Source organism: Onychomys torridus, chromosome 3, assembly GCF_903995425.1.
Source record: "Onychomys torridus chromosome 3, mOncTor1.1, whole genome shotgun sequence".
NCBI classification, from domain to species: Eukaryota; Metazoa; Chordata; class Mammalia; order Rodentia; family Cricetidae; genus Onychomys; species Onychomys torridus.
In genome coordinates, this window is record NC_050445.1 from 91,104,207 (window position 1) to 91,127,004 (window position 22,798).

The window sequence follows — 22,798 nt, forward strand, 5'->3', positions numbered from 1 at the left end:
TAGACTTTATGATATAATATAATATATATAATATAATACTAAGGTGGGTACCAGGACAGAATAAAATCATGTTCTGACTGGACAGAGTAAAACTTAGATGTCCTGCTTGGGTGTGTCACCAGAGACAGGAGCAAGTCCCCGTGAGAACAAGGGAAAGGATGTGGGAGTCCAGACGGGATACCTGGCTTAAATCCAGGTCTTACCATCGACTGTCCTCATGGCCTTGGACAACTTCTTTCTCTCTCAGAGCTTGGTTTCCTCCTACCTGTGGAGATGAACACACGGCTGCTCTGAAGCTGAAACAAGAAACAGCTTTAGAAAATCCCCAGGAGTTGGTATAAGATGAGTGTTTGTTTTTAAGTTGAAATTGTGAATGAATTTCATTTATTTATGTATTTATCTGTGACAGGGTCTCTCTCATGTTGCCTGACTAATTTCAGGTTCATTATGAGACCGAGAATGACTTGAACGTCTCCCTCTGCTTCCACCTCCCAATGGCTGGGATTTAGAGGCAGGAGCCTCGATGCTCAGTGGCAACATTATATTGAACTAAGAATGAAACAATTTTTAACAATGAAAAAGCGTGACTACATAGTTAACAATGAAAAAGACACCATGGTCCCTGTACTCACTGAGCATCAGGCTGTTAGAACTTATTTCCCAAAGATTCTTGGAGTTTGAGTGTGGGTGGGGGCACAGGTGTGGGAGTGGGTTTTGACAAGTAGTCCTCATGTTTATTGGGGATTGGAAACAGAGTCACAAAAAGATAGGAAAAGTGGTGTAAGCTAGGATGGGAAAAGTGTGTATGTGTTAGCCTGGAAGACAGACATGGGTACATGTTCCCTGGACAGGGGTCTGGCTCTTCTGATTAGGGATTCTCTGTTGACGCTGACCAGCGAAATAAACTTGTCCACCAAGCCTGCTCTGTTTATAGCGGCCATAAAAGGGTTTCATCCCTCCCGGTCCTAGGCAGTCCTTTTACAGTGGTGATCTTTCCTCCTGTTTTATGTGTCAGCCCAAGCCCTTTCTTTTCCACAGTGCCTGGGATTCTCAGAAGCTGGAGGGACACCCGGGCTTCCAGAAGTGGACTTGGGTTCAAACCTCCACTTTCTCTCTCCCCTTGGCCACCACTCACCATTCTCCCAGCTCCCAGGGAATACTTTATTGTCCCTTGAATGAGAAGTGTGTTCTGTTATGACTGCTGCTATTTTTCTGCATGAGTCTTATTTGGTGAGGTGAGGAAGACCAGCTTTGGTGCCATAGTAGATGGCACCACATTCATTCCTTTCTATTTTTGACTCACTGTGAAAGCCTGGTTGCAATCAGGATGGCGGGCACAGCACTGTGCAAAGGCAGCTTGGCAGGCTGGAGGGCTTCACCAGCTCTTTATTGCTCTCCTGCTCATCATTCCAGAGACTCTGAATGTTCCCATCTTCGTGTCTCCTTTCTTGTTCTAAAATCTCTAGTTTGACCTGGAGTAGCCTCACCCCTAACCCCCAGGGCAATGCTTAACAGGAACTACAGAAAACTTACTTTTATTTCTTGAATAGCATTTATTTCTGCTCTACTCTAAGATTTGCTCATGAAGTGGCCTGCTTCCAAAAGTCCCCTTCTGTTTCAAGGACTAACTATTAATTTTCCCTGGACAGCACCTTCTGGTCTCTATAGCCACAGAACTTCTGGAAGGCTCATTCTGAAAATTCAGGATGGTGTTTGGGAGACTCTCCCCCAGTATGCTCATAGAAGATTGTAATAATTGTTTTACCCTAGTGTGTGTGTGTGTGTGTGTGTGTGTGTGTGAATGTGCACATTCTAATCAGCTTGTATGGAGATAAGAGGACAATGTCCAATGTTGGTCCTGGCCTTCTATTTGTTTGAGGCAGGGCCTCTTTCTGTTCTCCACAGGCTAGCTGACTCAGTAATTTCTAGAGATCTTCCTGCCTCTGCCTCCATCCTGCTGTAGGAGTGTTGTAATAACAGACATGTGCTACCATGTATCTGGGTTGACATGGGTGTTGGGGATCCGAACTCAGGTCCTCAAGCTTGTACAGCAAGTGCTTTTCCCACTGAGCCATCTCCCTTGCTGAAAAGACTATGGTTCTTTTATCGGAGAAGCTATGGCAACTGATATCTGCTTGCTCATCTATCATTGACCCTGCTGAGGTCAGGGGAGGTTACTGTGTTTACAGCTCCTCTGTCATGCTCAGCAAAAAAAACTACAACTAGTGTGTGCTCAACAAATGCTTAAATGAATGAACAAAGTAGTGACTGCTTGTAGGCAGTTGCTTCTGTATGGGCTTGGTTTTGGTCTATTTCCTTGCTGTGGGACCTCATTTTCAACCATCAGAAAGCCCTGCTAAAGATGCATTGAAAATAAAATACAAGCCTGGGTCTCCTGTCATCTCCATGCCCCAAGGTGTTTCCAATATCATGGCATCTTTCTTTCTGTTGACATGGCAACTGATTTAACTCAAAGTGGTACAAAGGGGCTATTTCCCAAGAGAAAAACTCCATGCAGGTGATTCAGTGGCTAAGACTAGGGTATTGAGAATAGAATAAAATGACTCAAATTCAGACTTAGACTGACCAAAGGACTTGTTAACCCTTCGATTCTTGGTTCCTTGACATAAAATGGAATATGACCTAGTTCATATAACAGGTATGACTGTTAATTGCTATGTCTAGAAGTGAAGCATAAATAGAACAGATAAATGTGAGTTTAGAAGGATCCTCAGAGCAAAGGCCTTTCTCGGCAGCATGTGCAAATGGAAAGCTCACGTTAATTTGAATATCAGCATTGGGAGGCGGTGCTGAGCATTGAGTGTGTCCTCAGTGCATGTAGCTATATGGCAGTGAGCAATGGTATTAGCAGCCTGTGAAGGCACTTCCTTGCTCTCCGCTTCACCAGAAGCACTAGAGAAACAATGGGGTCCAGACTTCTTTGGAAGGTAGCACCACCCTCACCTTGTTGTCTTGAGAAATCCATGTCAAAGGGTACTTCTACCCCATCTTCCATCAACTTCCCCATTGTTACCATTTCAGATGCTCTGATGCAGGACAACCTTATTCACCAAACTTACCCTGTTAGCAGGGAGGATGGTAGACAGGTACCAGGTAACTGAGGAAGAACTCTCAAGGTGAGGTCAAAGATCAACTGTGCTTTCCAGATTTCCCCTGAGACACTTATCAGAGCTGAGTCAACTGACTCAGTCCCAAACAAGCATGACATATCAGCATTGAAGCCATTCTGAACTTGGATTCGCTGGTTTCAAAAATGAGGCCATTTTAGAGACTCTGTGAGACTGTGCAGCTGGCATCCTTCACTCCCAAAGAAGTAGTCACAAAGAGTCAGAATGTTTGGGTATTTAATCTTGTTGATGTCTCCCTTGAATCCCCTTCAGACTTTATAATATGGCTTTTAGTTTGGTTTTTGCAGGGTTCACACAAGTATTTGATCCTTCAAATTAATATGCTGTATCTGGAATATTCTCTGCCTCGCAGAGGAGAATAGATCTTGAGATTTGGGGATCTGAATGATATTGAAATAACTATACACCTGAAGTTTATCACATTTCATTACAACAATCACAATGATGAGAACAAGTATATCAGGAAAGAACTTCCAGCATGCATGTTTATGTATGTAGCTATATGCACATGTATACATTCTGATATAGGTAATATATGTTGACATGCGGTATGATATATGTGTATATATAAGGTATGTACACCCACATACTTATATGACCAGAATGGTAATTTAGTCCTTTAAAACATTTGTCAGCTGCCAAATATATAAATGACTTAGAACAAGCCTTTGGACTTGTAAATTATTCTGGGGACTGATGGTAATGTGAATGTGATCAGCCATTTTGACCTCTCCCATTTTGCCCTGGTTGATGGATCAGTCTGTCATGACATCACTCACTAGACATCTGCAGCCTTACAAATCATTCCGTCACTACACGCTGTGTGTAATTACAATGGGGTAATTTTAAAATTGAATTATTGGTAAGACTTCCAGGTACTTGCCTGTGTAAGGACGTCAGCTTCCCCAAAAGCATTTATAAAGAAGAAAAAAGTTGACAAAAATCATCTATTTCAGGGTTCTGGGAATTCATGCAACCACTTGAGAGGCTTTATGATTGAATAGCCACTGAGGTCAAGTGAGGACCGTGGAAGTTCATGGGGTCTCAGACTAACGTTGCTCTCCCTAGTTCAGCTGAAGTGAGTTGTATGACCATTAGGGTTCTTCAGAGAAACACCACCAGTATGGGAGTGTCCTGCTCCCCCCTCTCCAGACAGATTACAGATTTAGTATAGGAACTGGTTGAGTCTTAGACAGTTATGAAATCCCTTGGGTTGTTATCTGTAATCTAAAGAACCAGGAAAGTTCAAGGTATAGTCTGAAGTCCAGAGAGCCACAAACCATCATGGTGTAGATGCTGATTTGGATCTGAAGACCTGTGAACTGGGAGTGTTGGAGACAGAGCATCAATGCTTTAGCTAGACCAATTAGACAAAATGCAACCTTCATCATTTTTGTTTCATTCAGAACCTAGTATGTGTGGATGACATGAACCCATATTGAGGAGGACCATCCACTTTACTCAGTTCACCAATTCGAATGCCAATCATATTCAGAAGCATCCCTCCTCCCATCCTCTCTCTTTGTGTCTCTGTCTCTGTCTCTGTCTCTCTCTCTCTCACACACAGAGTGTTTACGCAGACACTAGGCATCCTGTGGCCCAGTCAATTTGACATATCAAATCATCCTCACTAGGGTTTGCTAAGTTTGGAACAATGGGTCAGCCAGTAGTGTTAAGGAAGGTGGTCACCTGGGTGACCAGCCTGGAAAGAGGCCCACCAGCTTTGGTACCCTGATTTCCAGTCATGTCTGGGAAAGCAAGTTTAATACTAGCTGTGTCCATGCATAGCTAAGACCAGAGAGAACATAAGTTACTCCACCCACGGTGGCCAACCCTGGAATTTTGCATATTATAAATCCTGAGGTTACATAACTTAATCATAGCAATCACAGTGATGAGGACAAGTGAAGGAAGTGAGTTTTGGCAGGCACATTCATTCGGAGATGTAGAATGTAAATATGTAGACACACATATGATATGATAGATGTTGATATATAAGGGTGTTGTATGTTATATTATATATATATATATATACACATATAGGCAGAATTGAAATTTAGCACTTCAAAATATTTGTCACCTGCCAACACATATAAATAACGTAACACAACCCCTTAAGACATGAATGACACTGAAATAGAAGGAAAGGTCTAGCAGCCAGCAGAAGCCAGGCCTAAACTTTAAATGCTGCCCCATCCTTGGCCACCAGCACAGGGTGGGAGACTTAGTGACATCTGAGCATACCCTTTTTGTCATCACTAGCTGACTGCTGAGCTTTGCAGATGTGACAGGGACCCACATACCTGAGAGGACACCAGTGACAATACATGGCAGGAGAGTATTACAGATCTACCCAAAGCTACTGATTGTATGAAACAGACAAATGACTCAACGTCAGAATCCAGGATTGTTCCTGTATATTGTCTGAAATGTTTGGTTTTTAGAAACATTGGTGAGACACACAAAGAGGAAAGTGTTCAGAAGAAGCCACAGTTAATAGAAATGGTCTCTGAATGTCCCCAGATGCTGGGTTTAGTAGACAAAGATTTCAAAGCGTTTATTGTGAGCTATTTCACCAGAAAAAAAGGTTGATTTTGGCTTGTTATGGCTTTTGTGTTCTCTGGGGTGGCACAGGGCATCACATGGCAAGAGAAAGAGCACACTCACATACACCATACATACACACACACACAACACACACATATACAACACACACAACACACATACACAATACACACACACCACACATACACACATACACAATACACACACAACACACATACACAATACACACATACCACACACAACACACACACACACACACACATGCACGCACACATACACATGTATCTACATTTGCTAGCCTCTATCTTTTTTACAAAGCCACCAGAAATGGGACATTGAGAATAATTCAAGTATAGTACATACACATGTGAAAGTGTTATAATGAAACTTGTTAGTCTGTTTAATTAAAATACACTTATAAAAGTGGTTTGGGGCCAGAAGCCATGAATATTCAGTAACAGAGCTCCACCTGACGTGTGTGTGTGTGTGTGTGTGTGTGTGTGTGTGTGTGTGTGTGTGTGTAACACATCCAAGGATAGTTAAGAAAGAACAGAGGAATGAAAAAATTAGGGAAACAAATACAATGGCAGATGTCAGTCCAACCAAACCATTAACTATTTAACTGGGTATGATGTGGACACCTGAATGAGAGAGAGCAGACATTGTCAAGTTAGCTTTTTAGGAAAGCAAGATGAAGTCTTAGAACACAGTGCAGTTGATGGGAAAAAAATATAAATCAAGATTAAAAAGTACTATACTGCAGAGAACACTGTTAATAAACTGAAAAGCCAAGAGAAAATAGTCATACATCTTTTATATGATGAAGTAACTGTATCCAAGATATATAAGGATTATCTTACAACTTATAATAATAAGACACATGATCTAATTTAAAAACTGGGGAAGGGAAGAGACTAGGAGGAGAGGTGGGTGGGGAAACTGTGATTGGGTTAGGGAAAATTAATTAATTAAAAAATAAAAAAATCTGGGAAAAGATTGAAATAAACATTCCACCAAAGAAAATAGTTAATCATAATGTAAAAAGTTCAACATCATTAATAATCACAGAAAATTCAAGTCTCAGTTGCCATGGGGACCCCCTGTGCATCCCTAAAATTGGTATAATAAAAAGGTAGACTATCCAATGTTGACAAGTTGTTGAAAAATGCAAGTATCATACATTCCTGTTGGGAATACAAAATAGTGTAGCCCCCAAAAAAATAGTTTTTTAGTTTCTTAAAAAGTTAAAAATGGTTGACTCTATTACTCAATAATTCTAACCCTAGGAATATACTCAGAAGAAATAAGACTATATGTTCATATAAAGATATACAATCAGAATAGGATTGTTTATAACAGATTCAAATGAGAAAAAAATCCATAGTCTCATCAGATGATAAATGGAGAAATGCAATATGATATGTTCATAGAATTTGGAAATACTCACCTATAGACGCTACCATGGGAAAGATCCCCAGAGACCATGCTGATTAAGAGCAGCCAAATGAGTGAGACCACATGTGTGTGATTCTGCCCATGTGAAGAGAGCAGCTGATGTGAGAGTTTAACAGAGAAAACAGCACAGTTGTCTTAGGCCAGGCAAGGAAGTGGGGAGTAAGTTTAAGGAAAGGAGAAAAGTTCTGGAGGTAGTGGATGGGTTCTATGGAACAGAATTTATATACTGATAAAGCCTTTTTAAATTACAGTAAATCAGAAAATGCCAAATAGGCATTCCAAAGTTTTATTGCCCACTCCAGGTAAATGCTTCTTTTTATATTTTTAAACAAATGATTTGCTACTTGAAGCAGCCTGAAAGAAATATTTGCAGTCTATAGCCACACTTCTCCAAATGCACCCCATTTTTGTCTGAAATGAATATTTTTAATCTGTTGTTTGCTTTACTCTGTAACTATGGTTTTGCATACTGTACTACTTACTCTCATGACACTGTGAACAAATGCCTTCAGAAGTGACTGAGAGGAAGAAAGGTTTATTTTGGTTTATGGTTTCAGGCAATCATAGCGAGGAAAGCACAGCAAAGAGGTTCTATTCATGGTGGCAGGAACACGTGGTGGTGGCTTGTTCACATGGTGGCAGACAGGAAACAGAGAGGAGGTAGAACTGAAGCAGCTAAGCAGGTAAGCCTCTGCTTCCTCTTCATCCACCAGAGAGAGATGGGGTAACTCCAGATGAGGTCACCCAGCTGTGGATCAGGAAGCCTTTCTCGGCCAAAAAGGGGAGTACAACCCTCCTCCTCCTCTGATTCTTAAAGAGTCACTTATTTTCAAGAAGACCACACCCATTGGGCCAACCCACTCCATTCCATTGGTCATTAAACTGAATGGTGGAATTCCCACAACATTTGACTTACAATTTGTGCTACCTTCAAGATGTGCTGGGGTAATGGGAGTGGTCAACCAATGGCTGTTCCAACTTGAGGTTCACATCCTACGAGGGAGCTCATGCCTGATACTGCTTGGATGGTCAAGAACCTGGATAGCCCAGAGACCTTGGATAGAACCAAAAACAACTGGCAAAAAATAAAATAAAATAAAATAGAATAAAATAAAATAAAATAAGTGAAATGATTCCTAATGATACTCATAGATGGGTGCCTAGTCCAATTGTCATCATGGAGGCTTCATCCAGCAACTGATGGGAGCAGATGGAGAGACCCACAGCCAAGCATTAGGTAGAACTTGGGAACCCCACAAAAGTGGGGGAGGAAGGATTGTTGGGAGCCAGAGGGGTCAAGGACATCAGGAGAACACCACCCACAGAATCAACTAAACAGGGTTCATAGGGACTCAGAGAGACTGGAGTGACAATCATGGAGCCTTTATGGGTCTGCACTAGGTCCTCTGCATTTATGTTACCATTGTATAGCTTGGTGTTCTTGTGGGACTCCTAACAGTGAGTGTGGAGGCTGTCTCTGACACTTTTGCCTGCTCTTGGGACCCTTTTCCTCCTACTTGGTTGCCTCCTCTTGCCTTGATATGAGGGTGTATGCCTAGTCTTATTGTAACTTGTTATGCTATGTTTGGTTGATACACCTAGGAGGCCTGCACTTTTCTGAAAGGAAATGGAGGAGGAGTGGATTGGGGAAGAGGAGGAGTGTAGGGGGAACTGGGATGAGTAGAAGGAGGGGAAACTGTAGTTGGGATGGAATGTATGAGAGAAGAATAAATTAAAAATTCTTTTGGTTAGTTAAAAAGGAAAAAAAGAAAGGAAGAAAGCCCCAAACAATAACCAGGGCTCTTGAGCATCTTTGCATTCTTACTACTTTTGCACTGTATTCTGATCTTTCCCTGCTATGCTGCTTTCAATAAAATTCTTTCTCTACTTTGCAATTGGTGTGAGATTTTATTTTGGTCTTGAATAAAATGCAAAGAACCTGCAAACACCTGTACTCATAATAGACTCGCTACTGTTCATAACTCCAAAACTCAAAGCCTCTCTGAGACTCCAGGCAAACTCTTAACCATGAGCCCATATAAAAGCAGTAAGAAATTTGAATACTTCTAATATGCAATGACATAGAGAAGGAACAAGAGAGTCATATGGAAAGACTGGATCACGGAAAAGGAAAAACCAACAAGGACAATTTTTTTTTTTAATCCTATTCAAGACATCATCTTGGCTTTAGGGATGGAACATTTCCATCAATACAGTCCTGCCACCTGCAGCACAAATGGGCTGTCCCAGGCTGGCTCCCTTCAGAGCCTGCAACTCTCCTTGGCAGATATTCTACATTCCTGGCAGGTCCAGAATCCTGTGGTCTTCACACCCAGCCTGTTTAGGAGCTCACTGCAGGAGTAGAACTCTGCTACACATTGCCTGGGCTCACAGGCTTTGTTCTCAAACCTTAGTGCAAGGGCTCAGTCCTGAGACTCAATGGAAGTATGCAGTTAAGTTTAGATATATAACTAGTATTAAGTGTAGCTGATGCTTGTAGGGAAATACTTGAAATTTAGCTCAAATGAGTAAATGCTCTGAAAAGGGTGAGATGGAATTTTAAAGCACTTTAAATTCACATTTCCCTGATGGCTACAGATGTTGAAAACATTTTCAAGCATCTTTTGGCCATTTGTATTTATTTCTTCTTTGTAAGACAGTCTAGTGGGAGAGGGGAATAAAGTTGATTAGCCCATATGCTAATTGGATGTTTTCATTTTTGGTGTTTAATTTGTACTGTTCTTTATATATCCCAGATATCAATCCCCTTTCAGATGTGCCATTGGCAAAGGTTTTATTTTTTTCCCATTTCATGGGCTGTCTCTTCATTCTAATGATTGTTTCCTTTGCTGCATCAGAACTTTAAAATTTCATGTAATTCTACTTGTCAATTCTAGGGATAATTTCCTGTGCTATTGGAGTCCTGTTCAGAAAATCCTTGCCTATAATATATCTTGAAGTGTTTTCCTCCAAGAGATTAAAATTTTCTGGTCTGGCAGTAAGGATAATGTAATGTATTACACACACAATGGGATTTTTTGCAGTCTTCAAAACCAAAGCCAAAAATGGCAGCATGACATTTGCAGGAAATTGGATGTTATGGCATCATGTTAAGTGAAATAAGTCAGATACTTAAAGACATTATTACATGTCTTCCCTCACATGTGATCCTAGATTTCAAATGCATGTGCATGCTTGTATACATGTGAGAATTATTTATCTGTATTTGTGAGTCATGAAACTAGAAAGGGGACTGCAAAAGGGGAGGAAGCAATCTTAAAGGAGACAGGAAACAGAGCTAAGAAAGCAGAAGGACCAACTTGGGGAGGACAGGGAACCATCTGGAGGTAGTGGGGCAAGTACAGGGTAAGGCAGTCAGAGAGGGAGGAAGGAGAAGGGCATGTGTATGAATACTGCACAATGGAACCCGTTACTTTGTATGCTAACCTAAAGTGTTAATATAGTCAGTAGGCATTCGGGGATGGATGAAGCCTTTTGAACCTAATATGAGCAGACCTTGTCAACTGTGTGGAGTGACTGAGACAGTATAGGACAGATTTATGGGGAAAAGAAAAAAAAATCTAGCCAAAGGTTGTCATATTTTCAAGAAAATGGGAGAGCTTGCAATATTCAGGAAGTTATCTATTAGGGGTTGTTTGTGTTTCACACTTGCATATAGCAGAATGAGGTGGTGACCCTGGTCTATAAAGCCTTCCAACTCCCATCCTAGCTGACTGGCTGGAGGTGGGTGAATAGGCTTAGATTTTGCAAAGAATGCTACCCACTCTATATCCTCCATGACACTGCCCTGGCCTCCTAGCACCAAACCTCACCCCTCGTATAACGAGTGCCTCACACAGTAATGAAAATGATATGTTTTTATTTTTGCTTTTCATTCTTTTAGTCTTTCACCTAGTCACTTAATTTTGGGTCTCTTTCACTACATAGGCCATCAAGATGACTTCAAAAGTGATCCTACTGCCTCTGCCTTCCAAGTGCTAGGCTTACAGAGTGTCCTACCATGTCTCACTTTAGAATGATCTTATGAAGTGGATGTTCCCAAAGTGTGGTGTCCTTGCTTTTGATCTAATAAAGGCTTTCCTTTGCCCTCAGGGAAATATCCAAATTCAGAAGTATAAGCTGCATGCCCTGACTCTCCAGCCAGTATCATTTCTCATTATACTCCACAGTTCCCACTCCAGCCATTGTGTGTGTAGTTTCCTCTGCTTGCACTATTGTGGTACTGACTCCATACACAACTCATTGTTATCAAATGTATACACATATGCACCTCCCCTTTTTCAAGTGTCTGTTTATACATCTAGGAGGAGAGTGCTTGATTGCTCAAGTATATTAGTATACATGTTATGAGCCTTAGCATGTAGTTCTTACATTCTGTGTTCTTGTATTTTACCACACTAAAGGCTGTCATTGCTGATCACTTTCCTAATATATCTGTTCTATGTTGTGTGATATTGTGTTTGTATTCTGACAAATAAAGCTTGCTTGGACATCAGAGGGCAGAGTTAGCCACTAGTTAACCATAGAGGTCAGGCAGTGGTGGCACACACCTGTAATCCCAGAACTTGGGAGGAGGAAGCAGAAAGATCAGGAGTTCAGGGCCACCCTGGGCTACATAAGACTGAACCAGTCCAAAAAAGAAACAGAGCACTTGGTGGTGGCTCACACCTTTAATCCCAGCAATAGGGAGGTGGAGACAGGAATATAAGCTGAGTGGAGACAGGATCTTGAGCCATTCAGTCTGAGGACTTGTAGAGGTAAGTTTCTAGTGATTGGCTGCTCTACTTCTCTGATCTTCCGGCTTTCACCCTTGATATCTGACTCTGGGTTTTTATTTAATAAGACTAATAAGCCTCATTCTTCATCAGTTCTATAACTCTTATTAACAGAATTCTGATTTTTTTTTAGAATAACAATGTGATCAACTAAAACTCCTTGACTTAGGATGCAATGGTATAAACTTACAGTTCCAACTACTTGGGAGGCTGAGGTGGAGCAATTGCATGAGTCTAGGAGTTTGGGGGAACTAGGGAAATAATGAAACCCATCTCAAAACAAAAAAGAAATGCTATTTTCATAGACTCCCTTGCAGCTACATGTGGTCACATGATCCCATTATAGCCCACTTTTCAGGAAGTCCTTATTTCCATTTAAAAAAGAGACAGACTTAATGAATCTGCACACAACTTTATTCTTCATTCTGCCTCCTCTGCTGTTTGGAATTCAAATTTGTGCATTAAGAAACAGTACATGTCTTGTGAAAATGGAAATAAAGGCATAACAGTAGCAGAACTGGAAAATTAATGGCATCTGATGTCAGTAGTGGGGAGATACCTTATACTTCTGGGACTGCCTAACCTTAGATTTCTTTTTGTACAAAAAGAAAATTGGTAAGTTAGGTCACTAGCTGGTTAAAGTATTAGATGGCAACTGAATTCATTGTAACTTAAGTGACACATCTCAGTGTTTTGTAGCTAAGGTCTCCCTCTGTTGTCCAGGATGGCCTAAAAGTCAGGATGCTCTTGCCTCACCTGAATAGCTGGAGTTACAGGTATGAGTTACCACATTCAGTTAGCACAATTTTTAAAAAGCGTTTATCATTTCACAACTGGGCACTATAGATGTTTTGGACCAAGTAAGTCTCCATTGTAAAGGGTGTCTGTGCTTTGTGGGATATTTAGGAATGTCACTGACTTCTACGCACTAGAATCTGGCAGCAGCATCTCACCCTCTTTATTCATAACAACTAAGCACGTGTCCAGACATCACAATGTGTTGCTAGGATGGCAGAATCATCCCCATATGAAAACTACTCCTTTATAGGAGGAACATAAGGATGAGTCTTGTAAACTACTAAGTAGGATATGTATATGCAACCCCTTTAAAAATAACATCATAATAAGGCTTTGAAAAAAAATCTATACTTGCTTTGTGGAGAGGACCTACACCTTTTGTAATATTCTCAAGGGAGCAATGGCTCAGGAAGGTTAAGAAGCTTTGTTCTAGAATTTTCAAGTTATTTCCCACTGCCCTCAGATACACAGTTGAACTTAATCGGCGAGAGGCTGATTGAGACCACTGGTTAATGGCTATGCATGTTCCAATCAAATGCTCAAGTCTAATAAACCTGAATTTCTATGAGGCCCACAAAACAAGCCTTTTGAAATGTTTTGGAGAACCACTGTAAATATGGAAATTGGGTATGGCCTTCCTGTGACTTATAGAACCTAACGGTCAATTCACTTAACAAAGGAGAATTAAATTGCAGTTCTGAAACTTGAAAGTCAGCAGTAATTGGATAAAAAGCAAGAAGAGAAAGTCTCATAAACAGATGACTTAAAAATGGTCTCAGGTGAATATGTGTACGGGCAGGAAAATTTAAATTATAAAGAAAGAAATAAGATGGATGTAAGCATGACTGAACTGAATTTAATGGGTGATGTTTCCACTTACTTAATCACATAATGCTACTACTTGGGACTCTATATTACTGAAGCAAATCATTTGTTGCCTCCAAAGGGAGCCATAATAATGCAAAATGTGCCATGAAATACCCAATTAAATTATTTTAACACGTTGGAGATTGTGGGACGGTGCGCTTGCCCTAATCGTTTCTCAGCCTGACAGTCTGGAGGGTATGATCTGTATTTAATATCTGGACTGTATTTCTGCAGTGTGTGTGTGTGTGTGTGTGTGTGTGTGTGTGTGTGTGTGTGTGTGTGTGTGTGTGTGTGTTCCTGCTCTGCTCTAGATATGAAAATATTGGTGTGCACCCCAGCGGGGAATGTAAGGGGTAAAAATAATCTGCGAATAAGACAGTGGCCTCCCTGAGCACTCCTGAGGGACACTGGCAATGTGGCAGAACTGAAACTTGGAAATGAGGTTCTCAAAGCTTGGGACCATGGCAGAAGCTTATTGCGATGAATGTGCCAGGGGCATATATATGGCTACCTGGTGAAATTAAATTGTTTGCTGGAAATAAACCTTTCACTGGCTTGTGTTGGTTTGGGTGAGGGAGAAGGCAGAGGGTGTGTAAAACTTTCACTTGCAAACTATTTCCATAAATGTGATATTTTACCAACCTTGGTTTTTAATAGACTATAACCAAGGATGTGGATGAATGATGTATAGGTTAAATGGACATTTTCTGAGTATAGGGTTATATACATTCATTACAGAGTATACTAAAAATGAAAACAAGGATCTACAGTATTACCACCAAGGAATATCCACTGGCTGTGTCTTCTCTTCAAGTTACTAACATTTAAACATGTTAGGAAGATTTGTGTGAACACAGAAAGTCATAGAAAGAGCATCCACTGTGTGGTACAGAGATGGTTTGCTTTGTATGTACAAGCCCCAGCTTCTACCAAACTCTTGTATCCATGGGTGTTAGTGGGATGCTGCCTATTTGATATTTGGTCACAGTCTGCTTTCTGAACTGCTGACCAGTCCTATCTATATTGCATAACGAAACTTGATTGACTTTTAGGAAAAGGCACATTGGGAAGGGTAGAAAGGATCATTTTCTCTGAAAGAGAACAATGACAACCCAGGCCCACCATATATACTCACAGGGGTGTGCACTTAAAAACACATATCCATTGGGGTGTGCCTTTAGTCTTAACAGAAGCAGGTGAGTCTCTGTAATTTCAAGGTCAGCATGTTCTACATATTGCGTTCCACACCAGCCTGGCCTACACACTAGATCCTGTCCCAAAAAACAAAACAAAACAAAACAGAAGCAAAAACAAAACAACAACACGCCCAGCCAGCTGTTCAACCCCACCAGAGTGGGATCCTAAGGAATCCAGGGAGCTGCTGTTACCTGCGTTGTGCTCTTGGACGAAATATAGAGAGACATTATTTTCTTGGAACTTACGGCTCCCATTTGGCCCTTTGGGTTTTCAAAAGGTTCAGACTGCTCAAACATAGCAAGAAACTTGCTGTTGTATGTCCTGATATTTATTTATCTGTTTACTTATTCACTTATCTATTTACATACTTTCCTTTTGGTGAGTCAGGGTCTTGATATGCATTAGAGTGTGGCCTTGAACTTGCTATGCAGCCAAGGTGTCATTGAACCCTCCTGATTCTCCTACCTCAGTTTCCTGGGTGTGGAGATTACATGTGTATATACCACCTGGTATATGTGTGTGTTGCATGCACATGAGTGTACAGGTAGGTACACATGCTCATGCACACACATGCAGAGATCAGACAGGATATCATAGTCTCCATCTATCACTTGCAGCTCCATTGGCCCAAGACAGGGTCTCTTGTTGACCTGGTGGCTTTCCTTTGCAGGATAGACTCTTAGGATCTGCTTGTTTCCACCTCCCAGTGCTGGGGTCACAGGCACACATACCCATGTCTGGCTTTTTATATGGATGCTGAGGATTCAAACTCAGGTTCCCTTGCTTGTAGAGGAAATGCTTTTACCCACTGAGTGACATTTGTTCGTTTGTATGTAGATGTACCACTTCGATAGCAACAACATCCTGCTGCTGACATTTAATTACAGCGCGTCCTTTATTCTAGATGCTGACTGAGAGCTTGAGGGGCCCTTAAATAACTATGCAGTTGGCACTGTCTTTTGACCCATTATTCAGATGAGAAATTGGAGGCACAGAGGATTTAAGTCACTTGATCATCCAGCTAGTAAGTGACTGGGCTAGGCTGTGATCCCATGCAGTCTGATTTCTATACCTGAAATTCTAATCAACCTCTCATTGGTGATGTCGTTTATTATTTTTTTCTATTAAGGTGTTTCAGTGAATATTTTCCTTTGATTATTTCCTTAGGATAATTTCCACATAGTTTTTATTTAGTAAATGCTATTAGGTAAATGCAGCTCTAAGCACTTTAGAAAAAATTAATTTACTTGATCCAAATAACAACCCTAAGACTCAGAACCTATTATAGATTTCATGTAGTGTGTGACATATAGGAAGACTAACCAGAGTGAATGGTACAGTAAGGAGTCCAGGCTGGGTCCTCAGGTGCCATGGTCATTCCTTAGCTTTAGCATATGTAGCCTCTTTCTTCCGGAAGTAGGAAGCATCATAGACCATCATGTGGGAACAGAACTACCAGACTGCCCCAAAGATGATGTATTCAATGGATGCTCCTGTCTTGATCCAGCTATCTTTTGCTCCATACATCAAGCTATACTTTAGACTGTATTGTATATTCATATATACATACTATTACATATAATATCATTTTGTTGTTAAAAAATATTTTTTTTGAAACTGTGTTGAGTTACTGTTCCAACATGTCTATTTTTTTATTATTATATTTTTGTTTTAATTTTACACATCAGCCATGGGTTCCCCTGTCCTCCCTGCTCCCGCCCCCCCCCCCCCCCGCTCCCACCTTCCCTCCATCCCCTCCCCTCCATTCCCATCTCCTCCAGGGCCAAGACTCCCCGGGGGATTCATTTAAACCTAGTGCATTCAGTACAGGCAGGTCCAGTCCCCTCCTTCCAGGCTGAGCAAAGTGTCCCTGTGTAAGCCTAGGGTTTCAAAGAGCCAGCTCATGCACTAAGGACAGGTCCCAGTCCCACAGCCTGGATGCCTCAAAAGCAGTTCAAGCTATTCAATTGTCTCACTTATCCAGAGGGCCTGATCCAGCTGGGGGCTCCACAGCCTTTGGTTCATAATTCATGTGCTTCCATTCGTTTGGCTATTTGTCCCTGTGCTTTTTCTAATCTTGGTCTCAACAATTCATGCTCTTACAGTCCCTCCTCTTTCTGGACAATTGGACACCTGAAGCTCCACCTGGGGCCTGGCTGAGGATCTCTGCATCCACTTCCATCAGTTATTGGATGAGAGTTCCAGCACGACTGTTAGGGTGTTTGACCATCTGATCACCAGCCTAGGTCAGATCAGGCTTTCTCCTGACCATTGCCAGCAGTCTACTGAGGATGTATCATTGTGGATTTCTGGGGACTTCTCCAGCACTCTGCCTATTCCTGTTCTCATGTGGTCTTCATTTATCGTGGTCTGTTATTCCTTGTTCTCCCTTTCTGTTCTTGATCCAGCTGGGATCTCCTGCTCCCCTAAGCTTTCTTTCCCTCAAACCTTGCCCTTTATTACTCCCACTGTCGTCCAGGTTGTTCATGTAGATCTCATCCACTTCTCTGTCATTGGGTGATCCCTGTGTCTTTCCTAGGGTCCTGTTTTCTAGGAAGCCTCCCTGGAGTTGTGTAGCAGTCTAGTCATCTTTGTTTTACATCTAGTATCCTCCTAAGAGTGAGTAAATACCATGTTTGTCCTTCTGAGTCTGGGTTACCTCACGCAGGATGATTTTTTCTAGCTCCATCCATTTGCCTGCAAACCTCATGATGTCATTGTTTTTCTCTGCTGAGTAGTACTCCATTGTATAATATTTTTAAAAATGTTTTATTCTTGAGAATTTCATACCGTGTATTTTGATCACATTTAACCTCCATCTGTCCCCCAACTCCTCCCGGATATATCCCCTCCCCTGCAACTTTAAACTTAATGTCATTAAAACAGTAACTATAATGACCGGTTTGTGCTGCTTATATCCTCATCTGTGTTGGCTCTCTTTTCTACTCTGTCTTGAAGAACATCAACTCTTAGTATCTCCTTAGCTAGGGGTGGAGATTCGGGATCCCTCACCCCACCCCCCCCCCCATGCTAGAATGTTGGATAGCTTGATCCTGTGCAGGCAAAGACAGCTGTTGTAAGTTCATGAGTGCAGTGGGCTTGTGGTATCCAGAAGACATTAGGTTTTGTTGTTGTTGTTTTTTCCTTCTGGTGCTTTCAATCTTTTGCCTATCTCTTCCTGAGCCTTACAAGGAGAAGGTGGCCTAGAGATGTCTCTATTGAGGCTGAGCAATCAATAGACACTTCTTCTCTGCACTTTAATCCCTTTGTGAGGTTTTTTCTGCGTTAACCATCATCCACTGCACAAAGAAACTTCTCTGATGAGGTCTGAGAACTGCTCTAATCTGTGGTATAGAGATTATTCAAAATAATTTAAAAAATAGAGAAATTGAAAATCACCAGATGATATCCCATTATTAGATAAGGACTCCTGTTTCTGTAGGCTTCCAATATATTTTCTCATCAAAGTATAAATGTACATACATTAAAAAATAGAATTGCTATTCTTTTTCGTAATGGAATGATTTTTGACGTTAGTTTTTAAAACTGTAACATTTATTGCTTTTATAAATTGAAAGGATGTGCTGTAATTAAACAGTCTGGGGCAGAAACAGGTCATATTCTGTTTCTATTTTTGTCTGGAGAGGCCCCCACAGTGATGACTATCCTCTCACCTTCTGTGCATCTGACTTTAGGCTGCTTTGGGCTTTAAGGCACAGAGGCAGCTAGCAAACTTTGTTCCTTTCTTTTCCTCCCCGCCTCCTCCCCGTCTGGAACATCCATGTCTGCTGTTTCAGCATTTCCAGTTCTTTATTCTTTTATTTTCTTCTGTGTTTCATCTGGAGTTTATAGCCTGTATGTGTGGGACCCCTGGGTCCTGTAGGAGTCTCCTTGGCCTTCCCAGAAGCTGGGCTCTTAGGTCCTCTAAGGATGAAATAGATGTTGCACCCGGATTTAGTCAATATTCTATTGCTGTGAAGAGACACCATGACCAAGGCAACTCTCATGAAAGAAAGCATTCAATTGGGGGTTTGTGTACAGTTTCAGAGGTTTAGCCCATCATCAACATGATAGGGAGCATGGAGGCATGCAGGCAAGCATTTTGCTGGAGCAGTAGCTGAGAGCTACATCCTGATCTGAAGGCAGAGAGAGAGAGAGAGAGAGAGAGAGAGAGAGAGAGAGAATGAATGAATGAATGAATGAGAATGAACTATGAACTGGACCTAGCATGGGCTTTCAAAACCCCAAAGTCCACTTCAGTGACAGACTTCCTCCACCAAGGCCACATCTACTCCAACAAGTCATGCCTCCTAATCCTTCTCAAACAGTGGCACTCCCTGATGACTAATTATTCAAATATAAGCACCTATGAGGGCCATTCTTATTTAAGCCACCACTCATCCCAGCAGTTGAGCCTCTGAGCCATGTTACACCCACCAGCCTAAGGTAGCACTTTTCAATTGTCATTTAACAACAATTTACGAAAGCGTGTGAGGCACCTTTACCATGGGGTCAGGTATATGCCTATGACCCAGGATTCAGACCTGGCATGCACTAAGAGCTCATTAATTATATGTTTAAAAATGTATCGGGCAGGTGATGATGAAGGTCTAAACCAGGATAAAGTCACAGCGGTGGTTTGCAGAAGTGACTCCCAATGGCTCATGTGGGGAAGCTTCTTCCCAGGGTGGGGTGTTGGAACGTGATAGAACATTTAAGAAGTGGGACCCAGGGAGAGGTCCTGTGGTCATGAGGGTGTGTCATATTAGCATCTGACTTCTCTTCTTGGATTTTTGTGCTGATTGGGAGGTGAAGGGCTTACTCCACCGTGCATCTCTACCATGATGTGCTCCCACAGGACCCAAAGCATAGGACCAACCAGTCTGGACTGAAGCATCCTCAATGTGAGCCCAAGTGAACCTTTCCAATTTATAAGATGATAGCCTTGGTGTTCTAATCCAAGGGCTAATCCACCAGAGCCAGTGTAGGCAATGTGGACAAACAAGCGCAGGATCAGGGAAATTTAGCAGAGAACTTTGTGTATTTGTGTGTGTGTGTGTGTGTGTGTGTGTGTGTGTGTGTGTGGACTGAGCATGGACATAAGTGCACGGAGACTAGATGAGGAATCAGGTACCCTGTTCCATCATTCTTTGATTCGCTCAGTATGGGGTCTTTCACTATTCCTAGAACTAGGCTGTCAGCAGACTCCATGGGTTCTCCTTTCTCTGCCCTTCTCAGTGATGGTGTATGCATGACCATGCACAGCCTTTTACATGGGTTCTGGGGATTTGAACTCAGATCCTCACACTTGTACAGCAAGTGCACTTACCCAAATGAGCCACCACCTTACCTTTTAACAAAGAACTTTAAGAGAATTTGCATTCTGACCAGTTGTGGTGAGTGTGAGAAGGTAGTAATATATCCAGGGCTTGTGGGAGAAGACTGTGCCTTGGTTAAAGCCAGACAGTCTGAGCATCAAGGGACAGGGTTCCTTGGTGTTTGTATGGTGACCATGACTCCTAATCTGGAATTAGCATTGATCTTGCCCATGGCTCCATCTTAGCTGGAACTGAGATTAAAAAGCAGCAGTAACAAAATTTCTAAATCTTCACCCTTTATCAGGGACAGCGGGTTCTACTGGGAGGGAAGTGAGCATGTGTCGAATCCAGGAAATCTGCAATGCAGGGATGTTTCTCTATGATAAGGAGCTGTGTGTTGAAATTTAATCCTTCAAACCTCTGCCTCCGCAAGACTGCATTAAATGGCTCCTATTAGTGTGACTGCACCAAGATGCCCAGAGAGCAGGGGAATATTTGAAACCCCCATGAGGTGCAAGGCGTCGGGAGCCGAGCTTCTGCCGTGATTTAGGAGCCCCACTAAATTCCTAAGTGGAAATGGCTGACAGCTTCAGATGCCGAACTCTTCCATCTTCCTGATGGGATGCACCTTGGCTTGTGCAGTAAAATGAAAACTGGTGGTGAACGGTGCAGTAAAGTTCATGTTCCCTTAGTGGCAAGGTGAGGATGGGAGTGTAATTACATGTAGAAACGCTGCCCTGGGCCTTCTTACCCACAGTGGCTTGGAGATAGGCGGCATCTATTACAGATTCTAGGGCAACCTGTATAATCTAAAGGTTTCTCATTAGCATCTTGCATTCAGCTGCAGTCTTGGGCTCTTGGCTAAATCCTGCAGCAGGAAGTGATTGTTCCTGGAGCCTCATTTCAGGTGTTTAGCTCCAGAGACACCTCTCCTAATGGACTCCTGGTGCAATTAAGAAACACAGGTTTCCATGGAAGAGAGAGCTGTGACTTTCGAAGGGACTTTTGTGACTATTTCTGTGCTAGGCTCTCACCAAGAGATCTGCTTCTCTGCCATCCATACCTAAGGGCCAAACCTTAGGGGACTGCTTACTTCTCAGAATCAGGAGGAATGTTCTAAAGTGTTCTCACACAGTGCAGTTAGAGGTGGAGAAGAAGCAAGCAGAAGGAAGAACTGGATGGAGGAGAAAGAAATGGGGACCCCGAAAGGCAGGCTAGGATGCCTTCATCATTCATAGTATTTCAGAAGATAGAACAATGCTGCTAACCAAATGTCAATGGCACACACCTGTGCACCCTGACTTCGGGAGTCCTAGTTGCTAATTCTCTGGGCCCTGGGCATTACTTAGGCATGCTCAAAACACATCGCTCTCCAGTGCCAACAGACACAGGAAGGAATAGCTTGGTCCAGCCACACAGGCACTCCGGCCACTACCACTTTCTCTCTGTTCTGACCGTGCTCTCCAGCCGATGTCCCCAGGATCCCAAGGCAGTGACTAGCTGAGGGCCCAAGAGTTCTCTATCAATTGCCACCATAGGCAGCCTGTGTGCGCCCAGGACTTCCTCACACCCTTCCAGAAGCCAGGCCTGCATGTCTTCTGGACTGCCTCTCTTTACTCAGGTAAAGTGGGGACCATGAAGTCATTTAATCAGGTTTTACTAGGTATCGAGACCTGTATTTTACCCTGGAACAATGTAAACAGCACCCCACGGGGTGGTTCCAGGTGACTTTAATATGCTGTTGGAGCTGAGCCTCACAGCTGCGAGGCATAGACCAGATGCTGGCCTCAGGCTGGGCTATATGGGGACTGGTTATGGCCTTTGGTCACTCCCAAGCTTGACATCTAGAAGTCTCTGCTCCCACACGGTTGGGTGTGGCTGCTCTTAGATGGCACTAGTGGTATACCTGGAAGTTGAACTTCAGACCCTGGATAGATTCAGCCTGGATAGATCTGCTTTGAGATTTGTGTCTTTTGGGTGGGAAAACGTATGACAGAAGGTTTAAAGTGGCCACAAAACCAATCTCTGGCTGTGTTACTCTGTCTGAACTCAGAATTTTATCTACAAAATCAAAATAGCGGGGTCTACTGTGGGAGGTATAAATTGGGGTATGCATGGACAAGAAAGGATAGAATGGAGGAGTGTCACTTTGCTTTGTAGTTATCACCCAGGATAGACTTGCTGTCGTGCAAATCTGGGCTGGGAACTCACTGTGACACACGTGGCTGGTTCACTGAGAGTCATTGACTACTGTTGGAAAGCTATTGTGAGCGCACCTCTTGGCGATAAAACCCGTGTGACTGACGTTTGTAAGTGAGGAACAGCCGTGGCCTTGCTGTGTAGTTCTGAGAGCTCCTCTAAGACTGTCATCCCCTCCTCGAAGACATGGCCATCGCTCCCACACCACTGGGAACTCCAGCCCTGGAATAGTGCCACATTTCTAGAAACACAATCTTTTGATCAGAGTTTCTTAAACCTCCACTGCATGAGTGTCACCTGGAGGACTTATTAAGACAGATCAGCAGGCATCAACCCTAGAGTTCCTGACTGAGTGGGGGATGCGGCAAGAATTTGTATTTCTAGCAAGTTCTCAGGTGAAGCAGATGGTGCAGGTTTGAAGTCCCGTGGAGAGTGCTGTGTAGACTTTTGTAGG